The sequence below is a fragment of the Pinus tabuliformis genome, chromosome 6 (genome assembly GCF_031772625.1).
Source record: "Pinus tabuliformis cultivar Carrire ecotype Pingquan chromosome 6, CPIR1, whole genome shotgun sequence".
Lineage (NCBI taxonomy): Eukaryota > Viridiplantae > Streptophyta > Pinopsida > Pinales > Pinaceae > Pinus > Pinus tabuliformis.
In genome coordinates, this window is record NC_142292.1 from 268,526,211 (window position 1) to 268,540,736 (window position 14,526).

At 34.5% G+C, this 14,526-nt stretch overlaps 1 pseudogene; it reads left to right on the forward strand.

The window, feature by feature from the left end:
* The window catches only part of LOC149258397 (glycine-rich domain-containing protein 1-like), a 52,884-nt pseudogene that overhangs the window by 20,909 nt on the left and 17,449 nt on the right, over positions 1–14,526 (forward strand).

Sequence of the window (14,526 nt, forward strand, 5' to 3'; positions counted from 1 at the left end):
GGAGCTTAAGGTCTCGACTCTTACCTGCAACTAATGACTCGGCGAATGACCTCCTAGATCTCATGCAATCTGCTCCAGAAAATTTAGGGCACAAGTGGATAAAAAGCTCTTCACAAAAAGGTGAAATGGTAAATGGTAAAAAATAATTAATTTTGCCCCATTTTATTCATTTTTTCATGAAGTATTAGGTTTTTAAGTATTTTTGACCTATTTTGCCTCAAAATTTGATAATGCCTTTACCTTTCTTGTGTAGCAACAAGTGATGGATTGCTGATGATGGTACTGTAGTCATGTTTCATCTCTTTTCTTGACTCGTAAATATCAAATGAAAATATCACTGAGTATTTTTCCCTTTTTGACTCATAAAAGAGAATAAAATGGGGGGTCTGCTTTCAAGCTCTTTTCCGACTCTTTAAACACGAAAAGATTGTTGAGCTCTTCTCATTTTGAACTCATTAAAAGGCTACAAAACGTTGTGTACCCAATATACATTTACTCCTTTTTTGGGCTGGGATGCACTATTTATGAAAAAGGCACTCCTTGACTGAAATGGTCAAGCGATTCTCTCGAGCATCGTTTTCTACCTTTCCAAGCTCGAAAGACACAAATGTATGAAAAGGGATCATGTGGAGTTTTATTTTCCATGTATTTTTCAAACTCTCTAAACATGAAAATGATACCAAGTTGCATCTTTGTTGGACTCATTAAAACATTAAACGACATTGGATTCATCACCATGATGAATGGTAGCTTCTCCTTCCTAGCACTCATTAAACTTACTAGGTCGGATTCGTCCGAAGGATGAACTTAAGTGTAAGCATATGCTATCCCTTCAAGCTTGCAATAAAAAATAATTGGGGTACTTGCCAGAAATGGTGGGGAAAATTTGGAAATTTGGTTAGTCGTGTCGGCACCTCACTCTTGAATATGACATTTTCTGCTTCGTGTCGGGTTGGGATATTCTCCTTTTCATTTGACCTTCCCATGTTGGGGCACTCATTTTTGCCTTCCATTTGATCTTTGCCATGTTATCATGAATACCGATCTTATGGATCCAATAGCTGCCAAACTCCGAAATTGTTCTGTCGATATGTTCAAGAGTCAGTCCTTCTGCAGTTACACTTACTCTTGATTCTCTGTATCATCTGAAATCATTTTCATCATGTTGTCTGGTGTCGATGATGTGGGATATATCATGGCCCTCCTTCGACACGGTCGATTCCTGTCGACTTCAGATTATTATCCAAGAAGCTGGCTGAGATACTCCCTTATAGTACCTTAGAGCTTGCATGCCCTAATGGCAAGTTCTTCATACTCGACAACAAGTAAACATCATTGACTTTTGATCGGGTGATTTCATGGGTGTTCGACATCAGTTCATTTCTTCACATTTCATGAATGGTGTTGCCAGTACCTTGAGAGCCATTGTCATTATTGGTGTTTTCTCTCACGCTTGTCAACGGTTCACATCATTGACCGATAATCAAGCGACTTCTTAGCATGTTCGACTTCACCACATTCATTCACATGTTAGGATTTGTACTTTGATCGGGTCGTTTGGAGCGTAAGACCCTGGGCTAAGATTACATAAGTCCAGGTTGCAAGGCAATGTGACATGGTCATGTTGATGTACATGTCTCTTTTAGATGGATGGCTATGACCATACAATGAATTGTTATATGTGACCCTTCTCATTATTGGATGGCTGCGACCATACCTTGGTTTCATTATGATCCTCTCTACTGGATGGTTGTACCCATGCCTTGGATCCATTTACATGATTATTCTTTGGATGGCTTCATCCATACCATGATTCATGTATTATTATTCATAGTTTTCAGTGATGTATATGTATCTATGCTTGCTTGCAGGTTTTCCGATGACAGACTTGAGTTCTCTGCTTCCATGTATAAAGCATTTCACCCTTCACTCTAGTTCGACCTTCACACTTTAGGGGGCATCTGTTAAACAACATTCTGTTACTGTCCCTGTACTCCCCTGTCTACGATCTCAAAGGACCTCTATAGTGTACCCAACATGATTTCCCATCATGAAGAAACTCCCAGTATGTCCCGCTTCATGAGCATAATAATTCCCCTTTGCATCATTTCCTAAGAATCTTCCTTCTAACCCATTTTACAAGACCGATGCTACTGACCTGTTTTCTACTCGCGCCAATCATATCGACTGAGACCTTTTCTAGTCATGCTGATCCTCTTTTGGAAGGTTTTTTAAATAAGGAGCCAAATCTTCCATGTCTAAAAGCTTCGTAACAGAAGTTTGGTAGATGGTTGGGCTGGATAGAGCCGGGGAAATCAGTTTGGGCTCCTTTCCCCTATTAGGATGGAACAACCTCAAGAGATAAGACCTTCTCCCATGATGAGAGGAGCCATCTCCCATCCATTCAAGCTATATAAGCCTCTCTTTTTCCCAAGCAAAAGCTAGTTGGAGTTTTTGAGCAAGTGTGAATAACCAACAAGTTATTATAGCTTATAGCTTTCTAGTGTGTGTCTGAGGGAGAATAGTGTGATTTTGGTTTGGTTTGAGACTAGAGGGAAAGATGCCTTAAACTTCCATTTGCTTGGGCTATCCATGAAGTGCTATCAGAAGTGTGGGAACTCGGATATGTCGGAGGAGATCAACAATATCAAGGCACCAGTTGTAATCTCTTTCTGATTTATATTCATGAAACTATCAATTGATTTCCTACATGAAGTTTAATTTTACATCTTTATGGCTTAATGTTCCTTGACCTATTAAGTAGGTTGAAAACAATATTGCATGTTGTCACGTTTTTTGTTGTTGTTGTTTTCTTGTTTCAGGTATTCGAAGGAAGGAAATGAAAGATAATTAGAGTGAGGAAGCAGGATCACCACCAAGTGGAATAACGTTCTAAGAGGTAGGCCATCTTAATTGATTCTAGCTTAAGGTATTTTCCTTAGATTGTTTATTTGTGGCTAGACCTGCTCTCTCGAGCTAGAGCAATTGTTTGTGTTCGCACTGAGAATTTACCTGCACCACACTTCCCCATTGGATATTACCATATTTATAGACCAACACCCAATGTAAGCATATGCAGTCACAAACCAAGGTCTCCCTAAAATCAAAGGGTGTCCACTGGCTAGGGATTGAGTATGTAAAACCAAAGGATCAACAAGGTATTTCCATGAGTCTACTAAAATAATTATATCTTCCAGCTTCCCTACCGATCTTATAGTAGACCAATCTACCAATTCTAGGATGGTGGGAGTTGGTTTAAGGTTTCAAAAACCTAAGGTAATCACAGTTGCAGAGGTTATAACATTAATGGTTTCCCCTAAATCTACCAGTACATTTGGGATATCAACCCCATTAATCTGTACTGTCAGAATTGGGTTCCCTGGATCCCTGTATTTAATAGGTATAGGCTTCCCCAGCATTTTGTCTGATAATTTTCCTATAACGTGAATAGTGAGTGGATGCTTTAGTTTTCTACCCGATTACTTAGAGAAAAATTCTTTAAATTTTTCAGAATAAATCTGTACGTCCTTCATATCTTGAAGTAGTGGTATTTTGACAAATAAATTCTGCAGCTCCCCTAAAAAGTCAAATTCAAGATGAGGACTTGGTTTTCTCAATGATGATCTCGTAGGATAAGGTGGGATAGTCTGAAATCCTCTAGTAACAAACGTTTGTGAAGGGGTTTGTTGTTTCGTAGTAATTTGTACTTTCTCATCCCCAGTTATTCTAGTAGAATCTCTAGGTTTTGGTTCCGAGACTTGATGATTGGTATGTTCAACAATTATTGGTGAAGTTTGAGTATTCACCACCCAACTGGACCAAAGATTCAATTTGTAACATTCCATAGTGGAAATATTATATGAAGGGAGGTTGAGTGTATTAACCTGTTGCACCCCTCGATTGTTTGGATTTGGATTGGATTGAACATGTAGTTGTAGATGAAGAGGAAGATTACTAGTGGATGCATTAGAAGGTAGATGTAGCTGTTGTTGTGGCATACGTTGGGATAATTGTACTGAAGGAGGAGTAGGAGAAGGTCCATGCCAATTCTGGGACCATGAAGGGTTTGGACTACATTGAGGGTACCATGGTTTCCAAGACATTGGATATTGATAAGATTGCAACAATGATGGTGAATAGGGTATAGGTTGAGGCCCAAAATTCAAATTATTAAAATACTATGAAGGGTCTTAAGGCATACCTTGATTCTTGTTCTGTGGCCGTGGTTTCTATGGTTTCTTTGATCCCTTAAAATACAATTGATCCATTTCTTCATTCGTTCCCTGAAAGACTGCCTTCAGCCCAGGAAGAGATGCTAGTGGAATGACTTCGTTCACATATATCACAAGTCTTGATTGAATTCAATGGGAATTCCTTTATTAGATGTTTCTTCCTACATTGAGGATAGAAAATGGACATAGCATTATCTACTTCTATCTGCTTCTGTTTCGCCTGTAACACGTCCAACTGTGATGACAGTGTGCTCACGATACCGGTTCTAAAATATTGGGTGTGGAGCTTGATTATCATTTTTATTCAAAGGTATCACCGCATTGGACCCCACTTCGTGATGGGGTGGAAACAATGGCCATTTTTGCATGCTGACATAGAAGTTATGTTTAAATTAGGGGTTTTTTCCCTAGAAGGAAACCCCTCACTATATATGACAGAATTGTATTGCAACTATAAAGATGTGTTTTCTAAGTGACAAAGAGAGAGGATATTGTGTGAGAGGGCAGAGGGAGTTACAATGGACCTCCTGTAGGTTGTATCTCTTTATTTTGCTGGATAATATAAAAAAAGGAAGCAATCTATGTTTCTTAGTGGACATAGCCCAAATTGGGTGAACCACATATATCTATGTCTCTCTTGTTTTTATGTGTTTTTTGTGTTTATATTTCTGTAATATTTTGTGTGTTGCATTTCTCTATAATATCTAATTTTCTAACATCAAATTATCTAGCAAGTTCCCAATCTCTACTTTTGTAACTCCACCGCTGGATGCCTTGCGAGTTCAGATCCCCTTCTTATGCCTGACATCCCCTCATTAAAACTTGATGCATAATTCACAGATGGCATCAAATTCATCTTGTGATATATCTCCTTTCTCTACCACATTCAATAGTTCTAGAGATTCCTCCCTCAGTGACCTAAGAAAGATTATTTTCAAAATATTATTATCTATATCACAATGGCCTGACCTTTGCAAACTATATTGAAAGTGCTCCGCAAATTCCTCCATGTTCTCATCCTCTTTTTGCATAATCTTAAAGATTTCTTCCTTCACATTTTAGGATTTGTACTGATCTTGATATTTCTCGAGGAAAATCATCTTCATATGGTCCCATGTAGCAATACATTCCTCCCCTAAACCCATAAACCATCTCGAATATGTGCCCTTCAAAGTAGCGAGGAATATCTTCAATTTTTGAGCTTCAAAAATATAATCATACCATCAACAAACAATGTCAAATTCAAAAATGAATGTGTCTAGATCCTTGGAAGAAAGACCATGGAAATTAGGTAATGTTGTTAAAGGAATAGGCTTCATAGGCACATCACCTCTGATATATCTCCAATTGAAAATTCAATCGAAGAAGTTGTAGAAGCCATGAATACCTACCAATACGCACTTGGAATATCAATAGGTTCTGGCCCTGACTGTTCTATAACAGGTGGTTGAGGTTGTTTAACAACATGCCCTCGATCAAGTGGTGCAAATAATTCCCTCAATCTTCTTCCTCTGAACTTGCAATATGCAGTTTCTTAGATCCTCTACTTGCTACTTCTTCTTCCCTTAATTACACTTCTGTTATTGGGGAAGCTTCTGGTTGTGAAACTGATTTCCCTCTAGATCTCATGTGAGATCTCACCCTAACAGTAGCTCACAGTGATGCTCTTGACTCAGGTCTTGAAATGATCTCTTGGATGTAGATATTTCTGCCTAGACCTCCCCCTCTTCTTTTCGGGGGTCTTCCTTTGCCCTTTCTATTTGTATCTCTATTCATACAGTCAAGAGATAAAAGGAAAAAACGAAAACAAATAGAAAGCTTAGGATCTGGAGCAAGGTATGAAATTCCCTCCCCAGGATGAGAGAGTGGCCCCTAAAAATAAATCAATTACCAAATTAAGCTCAGGACCTAAAACAGGGTGACATAAAAACTTCCCAATGGTTCCTATGAAAAATAAAACAAGACAATCAAAGAAACAAAACGATCTAATGCTCAGGACCTAGAGAAGGGTGGAAAATTCCCTCCCTAGGACGAGAAATCAGTCCTATGATCAATACAAGTCATACTTTTGTGCCCTTAATAGCCTCCTCGACAACGACACCAAAATGTTGATGTTTATATATGAATCATGCAATTCACACAATTCCGCATTAATTGTCAACTCAGGGCTCTATGAGTATTTCAAGGCTATCATGCAAAGTATATGTAGACCACAGTTTCCCTACCTGAAACTGAACATTCAGCTATACACTTAACAATGTGTAATAACAAATAAGAGTAACAACAATAATGACTGTAACAGCAACAAGAGTAACAACAAAGCAGACTCATAGCAACACACTAATAAGAATTCACAACAATAAATAAATTGAGTGAAATAAACCTATGCACACATCTATCCAATAACACTTGATCAAGAGAGTGGGCCCAACTCCTTGATCAGGGCTATGGCGAGATCTAGAAGTCATGAAATACTCAGAAGATCATAATTTCATTAATCAAAAGAGGTAATACATGTATGTTGTTACAGACTCAAAGATAACATAATTCCTTGTGATCCTAACTGTCGACTTTCACAGCCCCGTAACTCTACTTATACAATTTGTTAACACTAACATCTCTTATAATTACGGTAGTTGTGTACCTACAATTACATAGTGGTTTCTTAAGAGAAACAAAATATAAAGATAACAGTGTGTTGATTGAAGGATTGATCCACTGTTGCAGCTGATGTCTTGAGATAGTGTTGCCAACTAGATGGTCACCATTGTGGAACCACGGTCTTGATCATACTTCCTCCAAATCTGCAAGAATAATCAAAATAGCAAGCCACTTATGCAACAATCCCCTATGTCTATGATTCATTGATTAATGATTCATACCGACATGAGAAGAGGTATACCTATGTGGTTTATAATGTAAATTTTTCAACAATGGTGTAAAATGGATACCTGAAACAAGGTAAAAAGGTGGGTAAAACATGCAATTTCAGCCACCAACAATGAGGCGTCATAAGGAGAAAGTGATGGGTCCCAATAAATCAGATGAGGTAAATAGGAGGATTACAAAAGCATAAGCCAAATATATTTTAATTTTAAATAAGGGTTGATAATTAATATGTTGAAGGTGAAATATTTCAAGCACCCTGAAATTGCCCATCATTTGTATGATAGGTTCCTTGCAACATATGCCAACCTGCCATGGAATGACGAGGTTCCACATTATTTTTCTTGATTATTTTATGCAAAGTTTTTTCAGGGTATGGAACTCGATTATAATGATATTCCATCTAGATATTATGGTACTAGAAAAGATCATACATATGATCGAAAGGGTGCATTTAGGGATACTGCATTTCCTCGTCCTCTGTCTCCTTTGGTACGTCAATAACCATGTCTGGTAACTCTGTGATCGGAGATGGATGTCGTTTCTCAGATTGGTTGAGAAGGAAGGGATGATATTCTAGACAACATATAGACTACATTGACTGGAATTGATGTCGGTTTAAATTGACAAAGAGCACACATTGATTCACATGCTAATTTTGTATTTAAATCAGATGTGGAAATAGATAACATGAATATTGAAGAGGTTAGAGCATATGCAAAGGAATTCCATGATGGCTGAAAAGACCTAATTGGTAATGATGAAGAGGGCATGGGATTGTTATGTGTGAATGTTGGGTGATTTAGTTGTCTGCTAAATCCCTGTCATTTAGTTTTTCAACCTGGGGGTTTCGTAAACTTAAAAGAAAACCAAAATATATGCGACCTTAGATGAAAAAAGTGTAGGAATTTTGTTTAGAATGGAAATGCATATTAAAAATGTTTGATCAATGGAATTAGTTTACTTTAGAAGATAGAGAAGAGTCTCTTGTTCAAGATTCCTAATTTTCTTTTTACAATCTTTCTATAATAACATTGCCAAACATCTAAGAAAACAAGAAAGAAAGCATATAAATGAAAGCAAGTAAATATTTTTTTCATTTTAGTTCTTATCTCATGGAGAAGAGTCTCCTAAATTAGGAGGACCTGATTGTCCTTCTCTCATAAAACTAGCTACTAAAAGGAAATTAATCTTCACATAAATGTAATCTAGGAAAGCATATAAGAAAGTAAATCTTGTTTCCGTTCAGTCTAGCTCATGGAGAAGAGACTCCTAACTTAGGAGATAATAGTTATCCTTATCACATAAAAACTAGCTATTGAAAGGAGATCAATATTCACTCAACAAAGCATGGCCATAACATGAATTCATACTGAAAATAGCCACAAGTATTTACAACAAAGAAATAAGATGAACATCCAGAAGTAAAACTAGTATTTTCACAATTATGAACATTAATCTACAAAAAAGTGTAGTTATCTTGGTATGGGGATCCTTCCATTCCTCAATGAGCACACATGAACAACTATCACACCTTGAGAATCAAACAACACTCATAACTCATGATTTGGAGAAAATAATATTATTCATGTTGAATGAACATAAATCTGATGCTAATGAATAATTGATAATTGTTCTTCTTCCTTTGAAGGATGCTTCTCTTATTTATACATGAATTAGGGATATCTACTCAATATATGTATATCCCTTAAATATCTACTAGATCCATACTTGTCTCAACTTATCACTAAATACTAGATACAAATCCCATGACACATCAAGACCTTCATGATATTTCTCCTTTGAATATGGTCCACCTCTTGAGTTGAAATTCGAATTTGATCTTGGGCGGCCACATAAGGGTGCCTTGGAAGCTTCCAAATGATATACACATGTCATCAAACTGAAGCCACTTTTAGGTATAAGAAAATACGTGTTATTTCTCTAACTTTTAATCATAAATTCACTCTAAATGCATGAAATTAATAGCTTTGGAAAATGTAAATGTGAACTCATGTAGAAATGATAACATAGGGTTATGTAATGATAATGTAATGGAATGAAGCAAAAAAATGAGAATAAAGGTGAAAAATAGTGAAAGTGAATGTTAATTTTGGTGGCCCAACATACCCTCCATCTTAAGTTATTTCATGTCCTCATGCAATCTATTGCATTGATTCACTTAATCATGATTTAATCTTTTTGTATTGTCTTTCTTTTATATGGACTTTGGCTGATATCAATTTTTTAACTTCGCATAATTTTTCTTTTGGCAACTTTGTTCCTTTTTTGCAAAGTCTTCTTTCTGAAAACATTTGATTGCAACATATTATTTTGGTTGGTTCTTGTGTGATAGCCAAAATTTGATTAGTATTGGTTCTTGTGTAACAATACTTTCATTGTTTTTGTGTTGCATCAAAAGACATTGAAAACATTTAAGCAATCATTCATTCTTCAACCATTATTTACAAAGCATGTAACATTTGAATCATAATGCAATAATAGTTGTTTGGAAAATTATGTTGGTTAGGATATATATGACATATGAAAGGTGATAATGGAATATGAATGTGATTTATATAATGAAATTTGAATATGTGATATGAACATGAACATGGTGAAACATTTTCCAAAAATTATAATTTTCAATATTAAAGGAATTATATGGTAAAAAGCTAGAAAAGAACATACATTTACTTACCTAAGTGGACAAACTGTGTATATGTAGAAAAGTGTAGCTCTTGCTGCTAAATCATGGAATGAAGAATACAAGAATGTGATATGTGTCTTAGTTGCTCCAAAAATTATTAATTTCATGTATTTAGAGTGAATTTGTGAATGTGGATCCTTTAACACTACTACTAAATCTATTCCAAAGTATAAAATACTGTTGAATCTGCTACTAAATCATATAGTCTTCATGTCATTCCATATCGTGGCACAATTCTTTCCATGTGAGTAAATGTGTCAATGTCGAACATGGAAAGAAGTCATTAGATTACCGACAAAAAAGTGATACACAAAAACATGTCGAATGATTTCATGTCGTTAACGAATGCGAGGCAAAGTCACCATTAATGTCAATTTGTGCCAAGGTACCGATGTACATCTTGCGAAGTGTGAATAAATGAGATGATGTCGAGCCACTTGCAAGATCCAACAAACAAGGGACATTAATGTATTCCCATTATTCATTGGCAAGAGGACTTTCCATTAGCGCCTACAAGCCTCAAGGTACTGATAATGACTCTAGTCTTTGTCCCAGATAAGGTGCTAAGGCCGATGGGTCAAGACTTGTTAAAAGGTGGGCCTTAAATAATCCCACATTAGTCAACATGGGTTTGTACAAAATGATTGTTAGGACTATAGATACAAGATGTTATGGCCAAACAACTTTTATGGCATGGAAAACAAGACAATGTAGAGAGATGGATGGTTTATTCATGAAGCAAAAAGATGAACTAAAAAGAAGGCGAAAATGTATGCGGCTCAAAAAAGTAGACATGTATGAAGTCATGATGGATAAGGTAATGAATGAATGGACTTTAACATGGATGACTAATGAGGCTTTGAAGGAGAAGTGTGGGTAACATATCATGACGCAAAAGATTTTTCTGTAGTGATAAATGTCATGACATATGTATTAACTCCTTCAAGCTTTCAATGATGAATGTGATTTCTCGAGATCACATTTGTATGAACTTGGATCGTCTACGCACCTATAAAAGCTCAGTACAAACCCTGCATGAAAACTGAGAGAGCTTTTTGGAAGACATAAAATTCAAGAATAAGTATGAATGCTTATCAACGAAATAAAATGAATTTTTTTACGTGTTCCCTTTGTATTTAAGTTCCTTTGAAATAATGCCAAGAAAACATAAATTGTTTTCAAAAGTTATGAAATGTCCATTTGCAAAAATTTTAAATTTGTAAATTTTTTTATTTGTTTTGATATTTTTTTGGAATTGTTTTGATTTTTTATATAATTGTCTTGATTTTTTTTAATATTATTTTTTAGTTGTTTGATTTTTTTTATTTGTTTTTGTTGTTGTTGTTATTATTTTTTTTCTTTTATGGTTATAAAATAAAAATAATAAAATCACAAAAACAAAAAAATGTTTTGTATTGTTTTGATTTTCTTTTCCGCAGGGATCGGGAAGGAGACGAACCTCCCAACGTTCCAAGCCATCCGTCCACCTGGTTATTGCATTATTGGTTGGTTAAGGTGATTCATAAAACTGATTTTCTGGGTTGGCGGTTCCCTCAATATTCACATATCCTAAAGAGCCAACGTAGCATTGAGAAATCACATATGGGTCAGCGATGATTTGAAGATCGCGTTGATGATGGCATACTTGATGGAGATAATTCGTATAACACATATTCATGTATATATCATGGTCACGGTTACAAATAACAAGTCATACATCATAGTATTTCTGCGCATTTCCTCTACCGTCAAGGTGCACTCAACCTTATTAACATCCGTGAATAGGCGAGCTTCATCAATTAAAGGAATTTTTTTAACACCTTGCAGCAAGAAGAGTTCCCATTATCTGATTGAAAGGTTTGAATGGCTTCCCTAGGTTCAAAGCTTATCTCCAACCGATCATATCCCTTAGATCAGATGCAAACGATGGTTTGGGTTGGCTAATCGTTATCTCGATGGTTTGAGCGGTTGTTTCACTGTTAGTTCTTTTGCAGAATGCGTTATTTATTTATTTTCTAATGGTTTTTTTAGAACTAAATTAAAATTGATTTTTGTTTTTTTTTTTTAATTAAAAATAAAAATAAAAATAAAATTCTATTCCTAAATTTTTATTTTTTTTATTTTTGTGTTGCAACAAATTAAAAAGAAATTAAATTTATTTCTAATGAGTTTTTTTTGGTTATTTTAAAAATCTTTAAAAACAAATTGAATTTCATTCATAAATTTCTTTTTAATTAAAAAAAATGAATTTTATTCCAATATATTTATTTATTAAAATCAAAATATTTTTTAAAAAATAAATTGAATTTTATTCTAAATCTTTTTAATTATTATTATTATTATTTTTATATTGTTTTACAATCAAAATCTTTTAAAAAAATTTAAGTTTTATTTTAACTCTAAAATAGCCTAGAATTTTTTATTGAATTAGGATGATTTTTTCTTTTAGCAAATGGAGACAAGTATATTGCAACCCGAAAACATTTATAAACATCATACTTTCTTATCCTTGAGATTGTGCAAAAATGCAAGAGGAGAGCATACTTATTTGAACTGAAAATATCATCCTACCTATTCTATGCTAATTGAAAATTACAAACTATTACATGTAATTAAATTTCTAATGTAATCATTCATGTAATAGTAGTAAAAATATATTCATTTTCAATTTTGCAATTTTAAAATGAAAATATACAAGGATGATCGAATCTAGTTTTTGTGAGTGTGATTTAATGAAATAAAAATGAAATTGATCTAACCTCGTACTTGTTTGAAACCATCGAAACCACCTTTCGATAAGGCTTTCATAGGTGTGATTTCCACTCTGATTCATATCATGCTGCAACTTCTCTTCATCCTCCTCAGTCTCTTGTTCAAATAATTTTTCATCATGAGGTATACAAGATTCTTCGAATGTTAATTCATTGTTTTCTTCTAGAGGAGTAGTTAAGATTTTGGCTACTATCAAGATCTCTTCTTTGCAAGAAGAGGAGATCTTGACATTTGCTAGGATCTGAGTGAGTTGTTCCAAACTTATACTCATTTTTCTTCCATATATACATATGGATTTTATTGTATTTTTGTTCTTTTTTTCAATGAATTGGGGTTTTTTATTTGTGTTCTATTTCTATGTTTTCTATATGAGAATAAACTTAAATGAAAATTCCTAAATGCAATTAACCCTAAATAAGAATGATCCTAAATGAAAATTGCTCCTAAACAATCCTCCTACTTACATCTAAGTTTGCTTCCTCGACAACGATGCCAAAATGTTGGGTGATTTAGTTGTTTGCTAAATCCCTGTCATTTAATTTGTCAACCCGAGGGTTTCATAAACTTTGAAGCAAACCAAAATATATGGAACCTTAGATGAAATAGGTGTAGGAAGTTTGTTTAGAATGGAAATGCATATTACAAATGTTTGATCAATGGAATTAGTTTACTTTAGAAGATAGAGAAGAGTCTCTCGTTCAAGAGTCCTGATTGTATTTCTACAATCTTTCTATAACAACATTTCCAAACATCTAGGAAAGCATATAAATGAAAGCAAGTAAATATTGTTTTTAGTTTAGTTCTTAGCTCATGGAGAAGAGTCTCCTAACTTAGGAGGACCTGATTGTCCTTATCTCATAAAAACTAGCTACTGAAAGGAAATCAATCTTCACATAAATGTAATCTGGGAAAGCATATAAGAAAGTAAATCTTGTTTCAGTTCAGTCCAGCTCATGGAGAAGAGACTCCTAATTTAGGAGATCCTATTTGTCCTTCTCACATAAAAACTAGCTACTGAAAGTAGATCAATCTTCACTCAACAAAACATGGCCATAACATGAATTCATACTGAAATTATCTACAAGTATTTACAACAAATAAATAAGATGAACATCCAAAATTAAAACTAGTGTATTCACAATTATGAACATTAATCTACAACAAAGTGTACTTATCTTGGTATGGGGATCCTTCGATTCCTCAATGAGCACACATGAACAACTATCACACCTTAAGAATCAAACAACACTCATAACTCATAATTTGGAGAAAATGATATTATTCATACTGAATGAACATAAATATGACGCTAATGAATAACTGATAATTGTTCTTCTTCCTTTGAAGGATGCTTCTCTTATTTATACATGAATTAGAGATATCTATTCAATAAATGTAGATCCCTTAAATATCTACTAGATCCATACTTGTCTCAACTTATCCCTAAATATTAGATCCAAATCCCATGACACATCAAGATCTCCATGATCTTTCTCCTTGGAATATGGGCCACCTCTTGAGTTGAAATTAGAATTTTATCTTGCGAGGCCACATAAGGGTGCCTTGGAAGCTTCCAAATGATCTACACATGTCATCAAACTCAAGCCACTTTTAGGTATAAGCAAATACATGTTATCTCTCTAACCTTTAATCATAAATTCACTTTAAATACATGGAATTAATAACTTTGGAAAATGTAAATGTGAACTCTAGTAATGATAATGTAATGGAATGAAGTGACAAAATGAGGATAAAGGTGAAAAATAGTGAAAGAAAATGTTTATTTTGGCAGCCCAACAGTGAATGTTTAGGATTAATGTTTTAATGTAATGTAATGTATGTGTTAATGTTTAGAAGAGTTGTTTTAATGTTAATATTTAGAAGAGGCCATTGGATTCACATACATTTTATAAACGTTTTTAGGTA